Genomic DNA, 5,214 nt, shown 5'->3' with positions numbered 1-5,214 from the left:
GGGCCGGCTGGAGACCTTGCGAGGAGGGATGGGAATGGAAGCGGGACTCCGCAGTCGTAGTCCCAGGTCATGGAGGTCCTGGGAAGGGGAGAGAGCCCTGGAGCTGGAGCAGGAGGGAATTGGGAGATCTGGCGCTTGGGTTCCTAGCCATGCTTGGGTGGTGAGGGAAATGGGGAGGGGGCTAGGGGCAGGGGTGGAATGGGATTTATAGGACTCAGGCTGTGGAGAAAGCATGCTGAAGAAGAGATTATTTCCTTGGAGGTGGGGCAGGGTCCAGGGATCGGAATTGGGGGAGGAGCTTGGGCCCGTAGGCGGGGGTTCCAGAGGGGTGACTGGTGCAGAGGAGGGGAGAGAGTGGATAGGGAAAGGATATTTGACCCGAGGGAAGGAGGAAAGGGGAACCAGTGTGGAACCGAGAGGCCGTAGGTGTTGCTGTATCTTGGAGTGGAGGGGAAAGCAGGGGCTGTCCCAAAGGAGGAGGGCCGGAGTGGGGGGCAGTGGGAGCGGGGCAGGACACTTCAGGACCTGGCACTGCTGTGGCAGAAGCGTGACGGGGCCGGGGAGCGGGTGAGTGTTACCTTGTTCAATAGCAGCGCCCTCCCCCGTGCCTTGCGTTCCCTCTCCCCGCCCGCTCTGGGAGCCCCGAGTCGGGAGTGCCTCTGTTGGAGGAAGACGCTGACCAAATATTTGCCTGGGCTAGAGCTCAATACATCCCTTATGCCTGGCTGCCCTGAGGAAAGCAGCCCAGAGCCCAGTTAACCTCGGAGCACACTGCTCTGTTGTAGAGAGGGAGGCGATGGCAGCCAGCTCCTTTCCTAAAACCAGTGACTCAGGGAAGTGTGGTTAAGCTTCTTCCAGGGAAATGAATGAATGGCACAAGGAGAACGCCTCAGATGGAGTTCGGAGGAAAGTTGGACCACGTGTTCTCCAGCTTCCTCTGGGTGGCATTGCTTTTATAAGTAGAGATAAATGCATTTTGCTTAGATTAGTCTATTAATCAATCAACAAGCATTTAGTGGGCGTGCCAAGAGCTCTGCTCACCTGTGGGGATAGGCTGGCACTGTGATTTCCCTGGTACCTCTCCCCAACCCTAGTTTCTAAGGAAATAATCCTCACGACTTCAGCCTGCTTTTACCTGTGTCAAAATTCTACAATTCCTTCTCTCACGGGATTGACATCCCCCTTCTGATTGGTTAGAAATATACATGTTTCACTACCCAAGTAGGCTGAAAATTCTAAGCACTCAAAATTGCTTAAACTATCCCAATCCGTCTCTGTTTTCTTTTTCATTTTTTTTAAGCTTTCTGATGGAGTTAACTAGGTGGCATGGTGGACAGTGCACATGGCCTTCAATCAGGAAGATCTGAGTTCAAATTTGACCTCAGATACTTAATAGGTGTGTCACTTAACCTCTGTTTGCCTTCAGTGGAGATAAAAACACCTACTTTGCAGGGTTCTTGTGAGGATCCAATGAGATAATATTTGTAAACTACCTGACACATCCGAGGCATCAATGTAAATTCTTAATCCTTCCCTTTCCCTTATACAACAGCCATTTCTTCTTTTTTAAATCCTTAACTTCTGTCTATAAATCAGTTACAAGGCAGAAAGATTATAAAGACTAGACAATTAGTGTTAAGTGATATGCCCAGGGTCACACAACTAGGAAGTGTCTAAGGCCAGATTTGGAATCATTTTCTCTTATCCAGTCCTACCTCTAGCTCCCATGGTAACTTTCTTATAAACAACAACAAAAAAAAATTTAAGCCAAACCAAAGGGCAAAGCTACTGGTTCTGACAGTTTATGTACAGCATTCCACATCCACAGTCCCTGCTCCCAAAGTGAGAGCTCTCTAGCACTGAAAATGTTCATTCTGATAATTTTTTTAATATTTTATAATATTTATAATATATGTGATATACATTATAATATATAATATAATAATAATTAATATTTTATCACTGGGTACTATATTCAAGTCACTGTACATACTCTCCTCATAGTTCTGCTTTCCTAAGTCTGAATCACTTACTGTATCTCCCCGTGTTTCTCTGTGTAAGGGTGGCTTGGTTGGTGCTAAGTATGTGCCTACCTGGATGTATCTAGATATGACTTACAGGGAAGCAAGAATAGATATCTCTAGCATCTTGAATCAATCCTCCTCCAATGACCACTTTGATTTATATCTGGAAGGGAAGCAAGTGGTTAGCACCAGAGACAGACTTACTTCCTCTTCTAACAGAGAAGGGGTAAATGGGTTAGAATTAAATCTATCTGTTCCTTTAAATATTGTTAATCATGAGAAGGTAATATTTAGATTCAAGCTATACTCCTGATCACTATGCCTTAATGGGAAAAGAGGAACCCACACAATATATACAAGGCTTGATCCCACCTTCCACCGAATTCCAGTTCCACAATGAACATAGCAAATAACATATAAACCTATTTATCTAAATTGATAGCAAAAGAGAAATCAGAAAAGGTATGCATAGAAGAATACCTTCCAGACAATAGAGTGAATGAGCAAAGTAACAGCTCAACTAAGAATCTCAGATCAGGAGCAGCTAGGTGGTTCTGAGGATTGACAGCCAGGCATGGATTGACAGCCAGAGGTAGAGACAGAAGGTCCTGGGTTCAAATACACAATATTGATTCTGAGGCAGAAGGTAAGGGCTTAATAAATAAATAAACAACTAAATAAAAGAGTCTCAGATCAATCCTAATCCAATCTTTCAGGGAAATTCCCTGAAGCTTCTATTATACCAAGCTGAGAATAGTTATATGATGGATATTGCCAGTTCCTCTTCTGTCGGTTTCCTCAGCCTCTCTCTTCTTTCAGAGGCTTGAAGGGAGGTTGTAATGTTACATCTTCTCTCTCAAAGATGATACCCAGAAGAAGCAGGAGCTCTCTTCTCTAGCACTTACCAATTCTGCCTGTCTTTCATACAATAATCCATTTCCGTCTTTGAAGAGAGTTTCATATAATTTGCCTTTTGAGCCAAGGGCTACACCCTGATTGTCTATTTTCTTGATTATTTATAGGATGATAGTAAATGTGTTACATGCATATACTAAATTCCATTTTAAAGGACATTGACCATAATATCAATTTTACTTCCAAAAGCCATGATTTCATGTGGGTACATTCTCCACCAAAGCTGATTTTACCCTCTCTATGTTACTTAATGGATGATCTTTGGAAGTTGCTACAGCCCCAAAATTTATTAATATTCAGCCAAACTAGTGAGGAGGCTGCCCAGATTTAGCCAAGCTGTTCTTCCGGCAACTGCCATGCAATTCATCTGTAACTCCATATTCTAAGCCATCCTGCTAAACCAAAAGTTCAACATGAGTCAATAGTAATGGGTGTGGGGGGTGGAGGGAGTTTATGCAGAATTGGGCTTCATTGAGAGGAATTAGAAGGTTATAGTCTGACTACTTTCTGCCCAAGTTAAATCATATCTGAAATATCCAGTGATCAGGTCTGAGCAGCACAGTTTAAGAAAGACATTGATAAGCTAGAGAGAATCCAAAGAAGGGTAACTATGATGGGAGGAGCCTTAAATCCATGCCACCTGAAGAGAGGATGGAAGAACAGGGAAGGTTTATCAATCAATCAATTGATCTGTCAACAGGAATTTCTAAAACACTTTGCTTTGTGCTAATTTTAGTTGTGTCTGAATCTTAATGACCCCATTTGGGATTTTCTTGGCAAAGATAAATGGAGCAGTTTGCCATTTCCTTCTCCAGCTTATTTTACAGATGAGAAAACTGAGACAGTTAAGTGACTTGTCCAGGGTTACACAGCTAGTTAGTGTCTGAGGACAGATTTGAACTCAGAAATATAAGACTTCATGACTCCATCCACTGAACCACCTAGCTGCCCCACTATGCTCAATACTGGGAATATTAGAAAAGGCAAAAACCCAGTCCTTGCCTTCAAAGAAGCTCACATTCTAATTGGCAGTGGAATGGAGTGTGTATGTTATTATTAGATAGATGCAATGAAAACAGAAGGTAATCCTGGGAACCTAGAAAGGACTCCTGAAGGAAGAAATTTGGGCCGCGTCTTATAAGAAGCTAGAGAGGCCAAGAGATGAAAATAAGGAGTGCGATCATTCCAGGCACAGGCAACATCCAGTGAAAAAGCAAAGAGATTAGTAAGTGAATCATGTTTGAGGAAATACCTGAATATCTGGATCATCAAGTATATGGAGGTGAGGAATGTGTAAAAAAGATTGGAAAGATAGGAAGGAACCAAGTTATGACGGACTTGAGATGCTAAACAGGCTTTTATATTTGATCCTGGAGGAAATAGGGAGTCACTAGAGTTTATCACATAAGGTGATGACATGGTCGTATCTGTATGTAAGATCAGCTGGGTAGATGACTTAGAGTGGAAAGAGATTTGAGGTAAGGAGACCAACCATGAAGCTATTGTAATGCACCAGATATGAAGTAATAGGGTCAGAATGATTACTGAGTCAAAGGAGAGAACAAAGTGTAGAGGAGAGAAGGTTCAAAGGTAGAATCAGTAGGATTTGACCACTGGATGGGGAATAAGAGAGAACAAGAAGTCAAAGATGACACTGAGGTCACAAGCCCAAAGTGATTAGGAGGATCATGGTGCCCTCAATAGTAACAAGGAAATTAGGAAAGAGGGATGGTTTGGGGGAGGGAGGTGAAGAAATCAATTTGGACATGCTGAGTTTGAGACATCTACAGAGCCTCTACTTTATCCAAGAAGCAATTGAGAATATGAAACTGCAGCTGAAGAGAGATGTTAGGGCTGGAATGAACATAGAGATTTGGGAATCATCTCCATGGAGACAATGATCAACTCCATGGGATTGATAAACTCACCAAGGGAAGTGATAAAGAGACAGAAGAAAAGAAAGCTCAAAGGAACCATGATGGCTTTCTTCCAAGTATTTAAAGGGCTGGCAAATGGGGGAGACATTAAATTTCTCCTTTTGGGCCCCAGAAAGCAGAATTAGGAGATATGGATGAAGTTGTCAAGAGTCAAGCAGTTAGTATACATGTATCTAATGGAGTAAAGAACATATAAACAACTAGACCCATACAAAAGAGAGGGAGAGAGGAGGGAGGGGGTGGAAGAAGAGAAAAGAAGAAGGGGAGACAGAGATAGGGACAGCGAGAGAGAGAGAGAGAGAGAGAGAGAGAGAGAGAGAGAGAGAGAGGGAGAAAGA

At 43.1% G+C, this 5,214-nt stretch overlaps 1 protein-coding gene across 1 annotated transcript in view; it reads left to right on the top strand.

Moving 5' to 3' along the window:
* The first annotated feature begins 509 nt into the window (after window positions 1-509).
* Window positions 510-5,214, top strand: part of STEAP1 (STEAP family member 1) — a 25,777-nt gene continuing 21,072 nt past the window's right edge. The window contains exon 1 of the mRNA XM_044678489.1: window positions 510-567. The gene's annotated coding sequence lies outside the window, so the exon portion shown is untranslated. The remainder of the gene's footprint in view (window positions 568-5,214) is intronic.

The sequence above is a fragment of the Gracilinanus agilis genome, chromosome 5, assembly GCF_016433145.1.
Source record: "Gracilinanus agilis isolate LMUSP501 chromosome 5, AgileGrace, whole genome shotgun sequence".
In the NCBI taxonomy this organism is placed as follows: domain Eukaryota; kingdom Metazoa; phylum Chordata; class Mammalia; order Didelphimorphia; family Didelphidae; genus Gracilinanus; species Gracilinanus agilis.
The sequence above is the reverse complement of the archived record's forward strand: the minus strand, read 5'-3'. Positions and strand labels throughout refer to the sequence as shown.